The following is a 16,560-nucleotide window of genomic DNA, read 5'->3' on the forward strand; positions in this document are numbered from 1 at the left end:
ATACTGGAGTGGGTTGGCATACCCTCCTCCAGGGGATCTTCCCAACCCAGGGATCGAACCCGTGTCTCATGTCTCCTGCATTGGCAGGCAGATTCATTACCACTAGCACCATCTGGAAAGTCCCATAAAATACAGCAAAAATGTTGCAATGGCACTTCCAAAGGTAGGTTATAGAAATCTGTGAGCAAGCTGCTCGCTTGCTCTCTCTTCTGTTTCTTTTGGCCTGCTTTCTTTGATGGGGTAAGTCGTTGTGTTTGGAGTTGCTCCATGCATAGGTCCATGTGGCAAATAGCTTAGCATGGCTTCTGGCCAACAGACTTCAAAGAACTGAGGCCCTTCAGTTTAACATCCTACAAAAAATTGAATTCTCCCAACAACTGTATGGTTAAATTTGGAATTGAATTCCTTCCTATGCAAATTCTTTCCTTTCAAGCCTTGGATGATTGAAGCCTAGTTGGTACCTGGATAGCAGCTTGTGAGAGATCTTACAGCAGAAGACCAAGCTAAGCTGTGCCCAGATTTCTGACTTAGAGAAACGATGAGGAAAATAAATACTATTGATTCAAGGCATTGAATTTTGGGATAATTTGCAGCAATAAATAACTAATACACTCATGGAGAATGTTGTGGAAGAAGATGGAGCCGTGATGATTCAAGTGGAATACAAGATTTACACAGACACAGCAGAAGGACTTAAAGAGGGCTAGAAAGGGGCTGTCTTTGGAAGATCCCAACTATTTTCTAACACTCACTCTGCTCAAGTAGTTTTTCTCCATCAGCATTGCTAGACTCAAACCTCAGTTGGATAGCTTGCAAATACCCTTGCTTTGCACCAGTTGTATTTCAAAGCACTTAAGTTGCTCAACCTGCTCCAATACATTTACTCCTACTGTTTTCGTCATTAATGAGGCATTCAGCTTTTATAATCTAGGAGATGACCTAAAGATCAGAGTTAATTTAATTTAAAATCAATGTACTAGAGAAGAGAGCTGCTGTTTCCAGTATCGACGTTGAACTGCAGGCATCTACAAACTCAGGGGCAAAGAAATGTAACAGCATATTCCATGCTGCTATTTCTAGCCAGTCATGGAGTTCTACCAAAAGAGATTTTGAAAATTGATCCCTGCCTGATTTAATAGTACTTTTTGGAGGCTTTTGTTTGATCAAGTGAACTGCAAAACCCTTCCTGGATTCATTAATGAGTCTTAAATTCCACTGAGTTGCTAAGACTAAGATCAATGAATCCTACATCTTTGATATTTTGGACAAAGTCACTCATGACCAAGATAATCAAAAGGTTTGGATTTATGAGCACTAGTTCTTGGAAAATATTTGTGTTTTTAACTGACTTCTATTTGCAAAGTTACTAACTCCTACTGCAGGATGTAAGAAGTCTCTGTGATGCAATACCTGGTTGTATCTAGCTCACAAAGTCGGATTTCTGATTTTCAAGGGCCTGCAGTGAGATGGCTTTACAGTTAACTGTTTTCTACTCATCCAGTCAGTCATTTGTTTATTCATACAACAAATACTTACTGCCTATCTTCTGTGCCAAGCACCATGCTACGTCTTACAGATTAAAAATGAATAACACCGTCCTTCAGTCAAAATAGACTAAAGTTTGCTATTGTAACAAGCAAACTCAAAATTATCTCAATGGCTTACCCCAACAAGTTTATTTCTTGCTTTCCACAAGCCTTCAAGGTCCATGTGATACCTCCATGGTAGTATGGGCTTCTCTTCGTTCTATGATGAGGGACAATCAGACTGGAAAGCCTGGTGGCAATGATGAAACACTTCTATCAGAAAGAGATATAAGTTCTTCTGTTTTGCCAGAAGACCAGATCTGGCAGAAGACTTAGGGCCAGGTCTATCCCAAGTAGAAGTGCAACCCCTAGAAGAGTTTCATTAAGAGGAGAAGCAGAAATAGAACACACTGTTGACTTCCACACACAGATTTTGTCCCCTCACACTTCCCACCCAGTTGAGTTTTGGGCAGACATGTCACAAGAATTTGTATGAATTTTTGTCAAGTCTTTAAAATATTAAACATATCTTGGTAACCTCCATTATTGTTCTCATGGACAGTCAAGAGAACATGGACTTCATGTGAGAAATGATCCATATCCCTTTCTCTGATGATATTGCAGTTCTTCACTCTCTTCTCCTCTGGCTCAGGAAAGAAAGCCTGGTCATTCCTTGAAAGTGCAGAAATGAACAAAGGAGCACATAGTTCAGACCAAGTTAGACTTTGAGACTTATATTACCTTCTCCATCATTTACTTATCTAGGTAGTCATCTGACCATTTGACAACTTTGCAATAAGCATCTCCACCATCTGCTGTGTGCTATGAATGAGATATTGATCAAAATAGACACAATTCAAACAATGTATTGAGGGAGATTGTCAAGCAATGAGCAATTACAGTGCAGTGTAGAAAAAGCTTTGCTAGAAATGTGCAGAGATCTCTGGGGACACATTAGGGGGACCCAATAAGCGGAGGCCGCTGGAGGAAATAAGGCCTAATCAAAGGTCTAAGATGTACAGAGGCGTAAGTTGGGTGAAAAGATGAGTGAATACTCATCACTCATGGAAATGAGTGAATATTCCAGAAGAACAAAGGCCTGGAAGAGAGAGAGAGGCAGAAGGAGAGGAAGACACATAAAGAGAGGAGAAAGAAAATGAAGCTCTTGATGTAATCAGGGAACTACCCAGAGCATAGACTCAAGGTGGGGGAGTTTTGAGAGACCAGACTAGCACCATGAGGATGAATCAGGTTTCAAAGGACCTTGTAAGTCATGAACAAGAGTTTGGGTTTTTTCCTAAGAGCAGTGGGAAACCACTGACACATTTCAAATAGGAGAAAGTGATATTATATTCTTTGTATTTGAAGTAACAACTGCCTTTTACAAAAGCCTAGCAGTTTTTATGCTGCCAAAGACCCAACCCAATGCTTGCTCACAGCAGTCCTGGTCTTTGGCTGGTTTTCTTTTTTTTTTTTTTTCTTTAATAGAAAATTATTTAATTAGTATACATGTGTTCCCCATCCTGAAGGCTGGTTTTCCTAGTAGGGCAATTTATGAGGGGATTTGTGTGTTTGGTATGTTTGGGAACAACAGGAGAGGCCCTAACACGAAACTGTTCTTTCCACCCTCTACAATAAACACTGAAATCCCACTCTATTCCTTCTTTTTATTTATTTATCTGTTCATCAAATATGCACCAAGCACCAGCTATGTAGATGGAATAGAGGTTAGACAATAAAGAAAAGAAGGCAAGGACAAGGCTCTTGCTTTCAAAAGGCTAAAAGTCTAGCAAGGAAGATAAGATGAGCTGAATAGTATTGAAATGGAGCAGGACCCTATAGTCCTTGCCCCCTCATGTCCTCAGCCTACCTTTTGTCTGTGAAAAAACTTTAGCCAAACAATAAATCAGAGAAGTAAGAAACAGCAGAAACAAAGGAAAACTTTCAAATGAAACCAAATAACAATAGTTTAGTCATTAATCAAAATCAAGGTCATTTAGTTCCTCTTTAGGGGCTATAGATAATATTTAGTGCCATATCCTGTGAGCTGTTCTATAGATACTAAAGCCCTCACCAGGTGGAAAAAGTTAAAAACATGATGACCAGAGTGATATAATTTTGATAACTGGCCTGAAGGAAATGGGAACAAACTGACCCTGGAACAGAAGATTAATTCTACTTAAAACAATCAAGATGGCACTGGTCAGACCACCACATGACCAATTTCAAGATGACTGTTAGAGCTGATTGTGCTGTTTCTACATGTAGCCTCCTCTGTCGATAAAAACTCTTGCCACTGGTTGTCAGGGAAGGGAGTCAGCCTTTGGATAGGAGTCTGTTCTCCCCACTACCAACCCCATGGCTACCTGTATCTAAAATAAAGCAAACTTGCCTTTCTACCAACTTGCCTCTTTATTGGTTTTTGAGCAATAAACAGCTGGACCTCCACTTTCAGTAAGAGTATCGTGGGAGAGAGGAGAACAGAGTTATAAGAGCCCAGAGGAAGAAATGAGACTTCCAAGTTGGGGACCCCAGGGAAGGCTTTGTGAAAAAAAGTACCACTATGGCTGGGCCTTCAAAGATGAACATGAAAAGCTTTGCTACAGAAAAGAAAACCATCCACATAACAAAAAGACAATCTACGAAATGGAAGAAAATATTTGCAAATGACACAACAGATAAGGGATTAATATCCAACATGTATAAACAGCTCATACAACTCAGCATCAAAAAACCCCTAACCACCCAATTAAAAAACGGACAGAAGAACTGAACAGACATTTTTCCAAAGAGAAAACACAGATGGCCAACAGATACTCAACATCACTAATCATCAGGGCAATGCTAGTCAAAACCACCATAAGAGATCACCTCACACCTGTCAGAATGGCTATCATCAAAAAGAACACAAATAGCAAATGTTAGCAAGAATGCAGAGAACAGGGAAGCCTCATACAATGTTGGTGGAAATGTAAATTGGTGCATCGCTGAGGAGAACAGTATGGAGATTTCTCAAAAAACTAAAAATAGAACTATCCTATGACCCAGCAATTCCACTCCTGGGTATACATCTGAAAAAAATAAAAAGACTAATTCAAAAAGATACATGCACCTCAATGTTCACAGCAGCATTGTTTATAATTTTTGCTAAGATATGGAAGCAACCTAAGTGTCATCAATAGATGAATGGATAAAGATTATATACACACACACACACACACACACACATAATGGAATACTACTCGGTCATAAGGGAAAAAATTGCCATATGCAGCAACATGGATAGAACTGGTGGGCTTAATATTGTATGATATCGCTTATATGTGGAATCTAAAAACTACAATAAACTAGTGAATATAACAAAAAAGAAGCAGAATCACAGATACAGAGAGTGAATAAGTGGTTACCAGTAGGGAGGAGAAGATAGGGGTAACATGGGGTGGAGGAGGTGGGAGCACAAACTATTGCCTGTAATATAGGCTCAAGGATGTATTGTACAACATGGGGAATATAGTGAATATTTTGTAATAACTGTACATGGAAAGTAACCATTCAAAATTTCATTAAAAAATAAATAAAAGATGAACATGATTTTCTGTGTTGAGTTACATTTTCATCAGAAGTCTTTCAGCAATTCATGAGAAAAATTTAATTCCAAAGAGCTTAAACAAAAACAGAGCATTATTGGTTCCTATGCTGGGAAGTCCAGAGGTGGTGCTGACTTCAAGCCTAGCTCCATCCAGGGACTCAGGTTATAATCAGAGCTCAGTCTTTCCCTCTCCCTTCATAGGGCAGATTCTCTCCAACAGACAAGATAGCTCTCTTGTGGAGAGAGATGGATGGACAAGAGAGTTCAGTGTATTCATCCCATACAGCTGCTCTAACAAATAATCACCATGACAGAATAAAATTCTGTTGTTAAAACAACAGAATTTTATTCTGTCACAGTTCAGGAGGTCTGAAGTCTGAAATCAAGGTGTCAAGGGTTGATTCCTTCTAGAGGCTCTGAGGAAAAATCCATTCCATGCATTTCTCCTAGCTTCTTGTGTTTGGCAGAAATCTTTGGCTTTTTTTTTTTTTTTTTTTTTTTTTGCTTTTAGATGCATTCCACAAACCTTCACTTCCACCTTCAAGTCATTGTCTTCTCTGTGCCTCTTTATTTAAAATTTGCCTCTTCTTTCTTTTGTAAGGATGCTAGTCACTGTATTTAGAACCCACCCTAAATCTAGAGTGATCTTTCTTGAGATCTTGAACTCAATTTCATCTACAAAGTGCTCATTCCAAACAAGTCAAAGTTTGCTTCCAAGTGGACATGAATTTTAAGGGGACACTATTAAATCCACTGAAGTGAAAAGTGAAAGTGTTAGTCTCTCAGTCATGTCCAATTCTTTGCAACTCCGTGGACTGTAGCCTGCCAGGCTCCTCTGTTCATGGGATTCTCCAGGCAAGAATACCAGAGTGGGTTTCCATTCCCTTCTCCAGGGGATCTTCCTGACCCAGGCAGGGATCAAACCTGGGTCTCCTGCAGTGCAGGCAGATTCTTAACTGTCTGAGCAATTCAATTGCTACACCCAGAAAAGCCATCTTTCCCACCATCTATGGCACAAAGTTCTCCTCCAGTGGATCTAGCTGGGGACATGCACCAGATCTGTGATGGAGGAGTTGGCTGTGGAGTTCAGTCTCACTGGAACCACATGGAATAAGTTCTCAAGGGCATAAATATTCTACTCTCAGAAGAACAGAAGAAGACACATCAATGGGAGAATCCTGGAACAAGCTGATGAGCTTTCTGAGGGAGGATATGGCAAGGTCTTTGGAAACCCCAGGCTTCAGAACTGAATGGACTGTAGAGGTTGTCTGATCTACTGGCTTTCACTCTCTATTGCAGATGAGGAACCAGAAGGACAAGTATGATTGAAGACCTCTGGACCTAACAGTCAGTGAGGGACATTCTGTTTGAGGACAGGTGCTCCCTGACCTGAATTTGGGGAGCAAGAGGCACCCAGAGAGTAGGGCAAATCAGATGGGGACAGGCCAGCACAGATCTTCAAAACACATTTTACAATAATTCCTACAACTACCCTGCCTTAGTCTACTTATGCACTTTACCTGTGGAGCTAAAAATTAGACCACTGGCTTTCAGGGGCTACTCTAAAAACCTGTGTTGATGTCTTGTTTATATCCATCTTCAGTGAAATTAGAAACTTAAGAATAACATGGAATTTTTAAGCTAAGTTAATTCCACTTAAACAGCTATATTTTTTTTTTCCAGTTCAGTCCTTTCTACTGTTTTTTCATTCGTTTTATCATTAATAATAATACTGGAATTTTAAAAAGTTTTAATTGGAGGATAATTGCTTTACAAATGTTAATTTCTGCTGTACAGCAATGTGAACCAGCTATAAGGACACTTCCCTCTTGAGCCTCCTTCCCACCCTGGCCCCCAATTTCACCCCTCTAGGTCATCATAGAGCTTTCCAGTTTTTTTCTTTTGGTATTTGTTAAGCTATTTTTTAAATTAAAACATGGTCATAGTTTAAGTAATTTTTTAAATTAATGTATTTATTTTAATTGGAGGTTAATTACTTTACAATATTGTAGTGGTTTTTGCCATACATTCACATGAGTCAGCCATGGGTGTACATATGTTCCCCATCCTGAAGCCCCCTCCCAGCTCCCACCCCATCCTGTCCCTCAGGGTAACCCCAGTGCACCAGCCCTGAGCATCCTGCCTCGTGCATTGAACTTGGACTTGCAATCTATTTCACATATGATAATATACATGTTTCAATGCTATTCTCTCAAATCATCCCACCCTGACCTTCTCCCACAGAGTCCAAAAGTCTGTTCTTTACATCAGTGTCTCTTTTGCTGTCTTACATATAGGGTCACCATTACCATCTTTCTAAATTCCACATATATGCGTTAATAAACTGTATTGGTGTTTTTATTTCTGACTTACTTCACTCTGCGTAAGAGACTCCAGTTTCATCCACCTCATTAGAACTGATTCAAATGAATTCTTTTTAATAGCTGAGTAATATTCCATTGTGTATATGTACCACAGCTTTCTTATCTATTCATCTGAAGATGGACATCTACGTTGCTTCCATGTCCTAGCTTTTGTAAACAGTGCTGCGATGAACATTAGGGTACATATGTCTCTTTCAATTCTGGTTTCCTCAGTGTGTATACCCAGCAGTGGGATTTCTGGATTTTATGGAAGTTCTATTTACAGTTTTTTAAGGAATCTCCACACTGTTCTCCCTAGTGGCTGTACTAGTTTGCATTCCCACCAACAGTGTAAGAGGGTTCCCTTTTCTCCATACCTTTTCCAGCATTTATTGTTTGTAGCCTTTTTGATAGCAGTCATGCTGACTGGTGTGAGATGGTACCTCATTGTGGTTTTGATTTGCATTTCTCTGATAATGAGTGACGTTGAGCATCTTTTCATGTGTTTGTTGGCCATCCATACATCTTCTTTGGAGAAATGTCTGTTTAGTTATTTGGACCATTTTTTGATTGGGTCGCTTATTTTTCTGGTATTGAGCTGCAGGAGCTGCTTGTATATTTTTGAGATTGACTCTTTGTCAGTTGCTTCATTTGCTATTATTAGTAGAAAGTAATTTTTATTTTGTGTCATTTTGCTTTGTGGCCTGTATTCAGCAAATGAAAATGTTGGCAACCCCATGGTGATTTTCCATATTTTTGGACAGGGAGGGGATTTTACTGACTCATGAAATCTGAAGGTCTTAGATACCTAATCTTGACCAACTGCTTCATCTCATTAGGGTATACCCAGAGGACTTCCTTGAACATTCATTTTCTAGAGAGGAAGGTGTCCTTAATTTTGAATTGATTTGTGTTTAGAATGTTTTAAGAAAGCCCAGTTTTGCTTAGGATGAGATGAACTTTGTTAGTTGCATTATTAGTTGCTAAAGGATGTGTCACTCTTAAGTGAAGTATGCATGTGGTATCCCCTAAACTCCTATAGCTTAGAGACCTTGCAACCATTATCACAAGTGTTCAAAAACTACAAGAAAAGACCCACTAGTTAGTCAAAGCAGCTGAGCTGGTTGAAAGCCTCTGATTCATTTGAAAACATTTACCTGTACTTGTTCAAACAGGAAAATTAGCAGGGCATTCTTCAGAGTAATTGACCTGTGAATTTGAATTTGGTTTGTTTATCCACAACTGCCAGCCATCACAGAAAGTTAGCAATAAGCAAGCTTCAGTCAAACCTCAAGGTTGGTGACATCTGTGTTGCACATCATCCATCATGCTACAAGCACTCCGATTAGAATAACATTTTGAAAGTAGGAGGATCATTGTGAATGTTTATTTATGAAACCAGTTAGACATAAAATAATTATTTCCTGGAACTTGGAAGGATGAGTTGTTTTTACCTAACCAGGAAACAAAGAGAGACTCAAAAGTGGCACACTGACCTTCCATTGGGGTCCCTATAGAGACCTGAATTTTTGTTAGGTGGTCCTGTTGGATTCACTCTCTCCACTTTCCTGTTTCCTTTAGGTGTCTTCAGTTTCTGAAGAATGAAGGAGATAAACAATGCTAAAAAGCCAGCAAAGAAAAGAAATGAGCATAATCTAGTATGTGATCGATGCCTTATCCTGCAGACCTTGAAACAAAGATGATAGCAAACATTCCCAATTCACTTACATTCACTTATTAGATTATTCACTGATTGGTTGATCCATTCATTCAGCAATCCATTAAAAATCAGAATTTTATTAGTGATTATTATATGCAAGATATTTCTGTCTTAGAGCCATAGGATAGAGAGGTAATTAAGACAGAGTTAAAAAAGGCTGAGTGCCAAAGAATTGATGCTTCCGAACTGGGTGCTGGAGAAGACTCTTGAGAGTCCCTTGGACAGTAAGGGGATCAAACCAGTCAAACCTGACTGGAAATTCCTTTTCCTGAAGGAAATCAAACCTGAATATTCATTTGAAGGACTGATGCTGAAACTGAAGCTCTACTACTTTGGCCGCCTGATGTGAACAGCTGACTCAGTGAAAAAGATCCTGATGCTAGGAAAGATTGAGGGAAGTAGAAGAGGGCAACAGAGGATGAGATGGTTGGGTGCGATCATTGACTCAATGGACATGAGTTTGAGCAAACTCCAGGAAATAGCAAAACGGGGAAGCTTGCTGTGCTGCAGTCCATGGGGTCTCAAAGAGTCGGAAACAACTGAGTGACTGAACAATAGCAACAAAAGGAAAGGAGCTTTTAGGAAATTCACTTTAGCCTAGTGTTAAGGAGATTGTAGTGTCCTGAGTGCCCCGGGTATGCTGGCCTCAAAAATGTTGAGCAGATTTCAGGCTTCTGTTTCAGAAGAATTTAAACAGTTCAACTGGCTGATTAAGGCTTGCTCCAGGCCTAATATCTTAAAGGAAAGAAACACAACATTGATGAGTTCTTCCCAGGGACAGTCAGTTCCCCAGGAAAGGAAAGCAGACAAGGACTAAAGGCATATGCCTGTCTAGAAAGAATGCCTGTGTGTCTTCTGGAACTGAAACTCAGGGGCAATCTCACTGGGAAAGAAGAGAAAAGAAGCTAGCTACTAACTACCCTGATTTGCCATTAATAACATTTGTACTCTTTGATGTTAAGAATAATTATTGACTACTGGATATTAAAAAACAAATCTAAGCACAGGTTCAGAACCTACTCATGACCATCCCTAAACTGAAGTCTATACAGACAAAGAAAACATAGCTCTTAATCTTTAGGAGCTTCTTAAACAGTCATGGAGGAATACTGGTTAAGAAAAAAAGGAGACAGTCTCAGTTTCTATTGACCTTTACAAAACACAAGAGAGAAGATAAAATCTTTTCATCCATCCTTTTCATCTCATTGGAGGGATGCTTCTATCTTTTACTGAAAACAATAATTTGTTGTTGCTCACTCACTATGTTGTGTCCAACTCTTTGTGACCCTATGAACTGCAACATGACAAGCTTCCCTGTCCTTCACTGTCTCCCAGAGTTTGCTCAAATTCATGTCCATTGAGTTGGAGATGCCATCCAATCAACTCATCCTCTGCCACCCCCTTCTTTTCCTTTCAATCTTCCCCAGCATAAGGGTCTTTTTCAGTGAGTTAGCCCTTTGCATCAGGTGACCAAAGTAGTGGAACTTCCACTTTAGCATCAGTCCTTTCAATGAATATTCAGGGTTAATTTCCGTGAGGATTGACTGATCTCCTTGCAGTCCAATAACAGCCACATATGATGCATACATACTTTGTGCCAGGTGCTATTCTAAGTGCTTTGCATACAAAGTTGGCAGCCTGCAACCCAGAAAAGGGTCCTCACCAGAACTTGACTGTGTTGGCACCCTGACCTTGAAATTCAGCTTCCAAAACTATGAGAAACAAATGTGTGGTTTATAAGTCATCCAGACTGTGGTACTTTGTTATAGCAGCTTAAACACTAAGACAGTGATCAAGAAAGTTCTCATTGAGGAAGTGATATCGGAGCCGCTGAATGAAGTGAAGCACTGAGCCATGTGGACAAGCGGAGGAGCAGTGATCCAGGAGCAGGTGGAGCAAACACAAACCTGGGTCTGCTTAATCCAAGAACACAGGCTCTATGTGATATGTTGGGCATAAAAAGAGGAGTCCAATTTGGATCTTGAACTCAAGGAGTTAATAGTCAAATACAGGGAGATGGGCAAGTTCAAAAATATAAACAGTTAGGTCGATTGACCTCATTATGCCCGTGGCAGTGAGGGTTAGGTCACTGTAAGAAGACAGGACAGGGATGATCAGGGAAGACCTCCATTTGGAATCAAAACTTTACTTTCTAGAGTTAAAAATATAGGACTCCTGACCATCACATGCAGAAAACAAAACCATGGCTGTGATTGTTTCCTTTTACTTTTTCCACAAGAAAACTTATCAAGAGTGGCAGGTTATAGCTACATCTGCATATTTGTGTGATGGCCTGTGGCATCTTCTCATTGATGTGAAGACTAATGTGAAATCCATCAAGGAACAACAGACGAAGAAGCTTTGCTTCTCAAAGGTTAACCTTAAAATCTAAAACTGTCATGTTGCTACAAATAAAGAGACATTTGCTAAGAATGCCCAACTAAAGCTACCAGTAAAACTCTCTTGTCCTTTCTAGCTTTCTCTCTTTCTCTCTCATGCACCGAAGAATGATTTATCTTTTAACTTAGCCTTAATTCACAATTTCACAATTAATTAAACATCAGCCTAATCATTATATCCACAAAGCATTTAAACTGATGTTGGGAGAATGATGGGGAAATGAATAATGCTTTGAAGGTCCATTTCAAATTAGTTATTTGATTAATGAATATTCCACAAGGGTATTTGGGAGATGACCTCTGTTGATGACTTAAAAAAAGACATGTCTGTTTAGATAATGAGAAGACAAAGCGAGTTTGAGTTATCTCTGAGTATACGTTGTGTAGAATTACAAGGATTAATCCATACAAAATGTATTACTTTTCCTGTGGCTTGTTGGAGATAACATAGAATTGTAAGATCAATAAATAAAGTTTGGCATTTCAAAGATACTGCTTGATGATAAACTGTGCGTGTGCACCCCAGACCGCTGGCTATGGTGGCTCTGAGCACAAGATGCCCACCAGAGGTTTATGAAAGAAAGCTAGGCTTGTTCCTGATAAGGCTTGCTGTGGCGCGGGCTGTTTGCCTCATAAACCCTCTATAATCCCTCCTAACACTTGACCTTTCGATTTCTTAGATGTATAAGAAGAAAATTGGTTGTCACCAGCTTCCTGTATATTCAAACAAAGAAGAAGCAGCTTACCTTGTTTTGTGGTTTAGAAGGAACCTTTTCCCAGCAGTTTCATGATCAAAAACACATATTGCAAAAGGGAATCTAATATAGGTCAAAGACAATGACGGCAGCGCATGATAAGAGTAGGACTCAGAGGAGGAGGAGGTGTTTCTATCACAAGCAGACTGCCTTCTTTATTGAGAAATATGTATCACAAACCTGACATTGTAATCTCAGACAGGTACTTTTCATCCTTAATTATACTAAATCTTAAACAGCCAAGCTGAATCAAACAGGGGGAGGTCATCAGAGTCCCCAAAGGATTGGAGTTGTTTAATCATGGAGCAAATTCTGGAGAAGGTTTCATTGCTATGACAAACAACATAGTATGTCTTTCCCTCCTGAGCTGTTTTTCATTTTAAAGCATGGAAGCAATCCTCCAAAAGCAGAATTTACATTCATCCCATAGATAACTAAAAATCCAGAGCCTCCTGGTGATAAATCATTTCTTGGGAGCAAGTTGTGAACTTGAACTCTTATATACCCCAGGGGACCTTTGGATGCCCAGCACAGGGAGTGGAAGGCAGGACCTCTAACTGCTATACACAGGAAGAGGTTGGAAGGAGACCTTCTATTGGTGCCCAATGCCTTCCCAATGTATAAAGGATGTGTTCGTATTTTCTAAAACCATCTGTTAAGCAACTCTGAATGAGTCTAATTCTGAGGGAAGAAAGGAGGCTTAGGATATGGTTCAGACTTCAAGGCTCTAGTCTGAAACAATCAAAATCTTAGATATTATAAGATCCTGGATCTAATGGTCGTATTGAAACTGATTAACTGTTCAGCTTTGGGCAAGTCACTTCATTTCCCTCCTCTAAAGATGGAGAACACAAGGTCCTCCTGTGTAGTACAAGCCACTATATTCAGCATCCTATGATAAACCATAATGGAAAAGACTATTTAAAAAGGCTATATATATATATATATATATATTGGAGAAGGCAATGGCACCCCACTCCAGTACTCTTGCCTGGAAAATCCCATGGATGGAGGAGGCTGGTGGGCTGCAGTGCATGGGGTTGCTAAGAGTCGGACACAACTGAGCGACTTCACTTTCACTTTTCATTTTCATGCATTGGAGAAGGAAATGGCAACCCACTCCATATATATATATAGATATCGATATAGTTATTCAATCATGTCTGACTCTTTGAGACACCATGGGCTGTAGCTCACCAGCCTCCTCTGTCCATGGAATTCTCCAGCATACTGGAGTAGATTGCCAATCCCTTTTCCAGGGGATCTTTCCAAACCAGGGATCGAACCATGATCTCCTGTATTGCAAGCAGATTCTTTACCATCTGAGCCACCAGGGATATACATATATATATATGTAACTGAATCACTTTGCTATACAGCAGAAATTAATACAACATTGTAAATCAGCTATATTTCAACTAAAAAATAGTAATAATTAAAAAATTTAAATGGAGGAGTTTGTTCAGCTCAAAGTTTTCTTTCAGATCAAATCTCTCTTCTTCTATTCCTTTGCATGGGTGAAAAAATCATGAAGTATGGCATTGAAATTATTTGTAGTTTTTGTCACATGACCATTAGGAAAAGAGTCTACCAGCCTTTGCAGCAGTGGTTTTTTAGAACTGAGTCCTCAATTTTTGCTTTGCAGATGTCCTTTAACCTAAATCACCCAGAAGGAAGTTATCTATTACACTCTGCATTTATCTGTACTCACTTCCCAAAATTACCAGAGAACCAGGTTTCTCATATTATCTGTAGTATTGCATGATGATTTTGGCATCTTTAGGCACACAATCCTTTTGGACTTAAGATATTCTAGCTTATATAGTTTTTCTAAAGGTTATTGTCAAGGGAAAATCCTTGCTTTAATTTGGCCTTAAAAAGATTTCCTTATGCTGAATATTTTCAAGATAAGCTTACTCCAGGAGATCATTTAAAAGTCAAATGACAAGACTGGCTTACATTTTCCCTTTTCAAGTCCAGAAAGACTTTCTTGAAATACTTGGCATCTTACTCTTTGGTAAAACAGCATTCGGGGATTGCCCGGGATGCACTTTTTGGCTTCTTATCCTTTTCTCTCTGTTGTTACAAATGGAGACACCCTTGCCACTGGGATCAGTTCATAACTAACTAGGGCAGGGGGGATTTGAGTAAGTCTTTTACCTTTCCCTGGCCTTGCATTGTGTCTTCCTCAGTACTCCTTTAGTTTGGCCTTTGAGCCCCACACCAATGACTGGTTTTCTACCATTGTGCCTTCATCTTTGCCTCTTCTCTGGAGCCTCAGTACCTGGGAGCAGTGGTCACCTGGCCTTTTAACTAGTGCTCAGTGACTGCCTATCTGATATTACCTGGAATTCTTCTGGGATGCCACCTACTTGCCTGGCTTTATCAGTAAATATTAGACCTTGTTCTGGTTCATTAAAAAGTTACAACACTTTAAGAGTGCTTTCAGAAACATCCACCTGCAGGGTTCCAGGGACCAGGTCATTGTACTGATGACACTGGCTGCTCCTTGAATTCATTTCTTGACACTAGTCTCACCATAACTGACGGCACAGCTTTAACATCATAGGTGGTTCCATCTTCACCTGTATGCATTACAATTTTAATAATGTGCAACATTATCTTTATTCAACTAACATAAGCATTTTCCTTATCAGAAATTGGTCAATGTGCAAACTCTTTTAGTAATTGTTTGTTGATAACCAATCCCATCCTCCTGAGTCTATGAAAAGTGAACGTGAAAGTGTTAGTCACTCAGTCATGTCCAACTCTTTGTGACCCCATGGACTGTAGCCAGCTAGGCTGCTCTGTCCATGGAATTCTCCAGGCAAGGATACTGGAGTAGGTTGCCATTCCCTTCTCCAGGGGATCCTCCCAAACCAGGGATTGAATCCAGCCTCCCACATTGGAGGCAGATTCATTACCAACTGAGCCACCAGGGAAGCCCAGAGTCTATAACAGGACCTAAATTTCACAATACCAAATGTGCCTAGACTATGACAGTCCCAGAATGGACTCATAAATACAAGTGCTGAACTGCTGATTTAATCATCATGATATCCTGGTACTTTTGCTTCCTGTCTGAAAACTGCTCCCCTCATCAGCAAGCTCACTCTGTTATGAATGCCTGGTTTCTTGTTTTAGGGCCTCTTCTTTCAGGCCCCAGGACAGTCAACTATACTCTGTTTATCCACTTGCAAATAAAGCCAAGAAACCTGATTGAATAGCATTGACATAGGGCAACTCTACTGACAGAAAATACCCTATTATTCAGAAACTGTAATCCTACCAGTTCCTTTCCAATTTTCCATTTTTTCCTATTCTCTGCCATTTTTCCCTTTCATCCTGGGCACCACCTTCTCATTAGTATCCCAGTAGGAAAGATACTTCACAGAGAAAGCTTGCTGAAGGTGTCCTGGTGGAAACCTGTTCCTCTGCATGCATTTTCATGGCTGAAATCCATGGTTATATTTGCTACCTACCCTTTATCACCTGGGCTTTCATGAAAGAAAAGAAATTTGAGAAGCAAATGTAGTAAGAGTCTAAAAAGACCAGAAAGTGTTCTTAAGCACTGGATCTCCAGCAGAGCAGAGGTACTCAGGAGAGTAGGGGCAATCTTTATTCAGAAATGGACCCAATTCAGAGGGCTCTTAGTGTAGAGAAATCTCATCGTTGATAATCATCACACATCATTTTTATATTGAAGGGCCATTGTGAAGTTCCTTTTTAAAATACTAAGCTTATTTTCTCCATTCTCTGAAAGTTTAAAATCAGGGCTATTGTGAGTATACCCTACCCTTAAAATCTATAGGAGGGAGAAAATGTCTCCTATATCCTAAAGCAAAGGGCATGTTTACATATACAGATAGAGTACATGTGAAGAATTCTTAGCATCTTGGCATATGGCAAATGTTAAATTTGGCCTGGGGAGTAACACCTCACATGAAAAAGAGAAGTGAGGGAAACTTTGCTGTCTGGTGTTTTCAATGCAAACTTGCAAGTCAAACACTGGTGTTATGGGTGACTACGGGGCAGAAATTTGAGTTAGTATCACTTTGGATTCATTTCTCCTGGACAAGCAGGAGTCTTGTACCATTTGGATGTAGAAGGGATGAGGCAGGCCCTATCATCCCTAGGATCCTTGATTGTGAAGATTGTGATGTTGGAGGATGCTACTAAGCCATTCTTAGCAGTAACTTCTTCCCTGG

Source organism: Bison bison, unplaced genomic scaffold (genome assembly GCF_000754665.1).
Source record: "Bison bison bison isolate TAMUID 2011002044 unplaced genomic scaffold, Bison_UMD1.0 scf7180017864529, whole genome shotgun sequence".
NCBI lineage: Eukaryota > Metazoa > Chordata > Mammalia > Artiodactyla > Bovidae > Bison > Bison bison.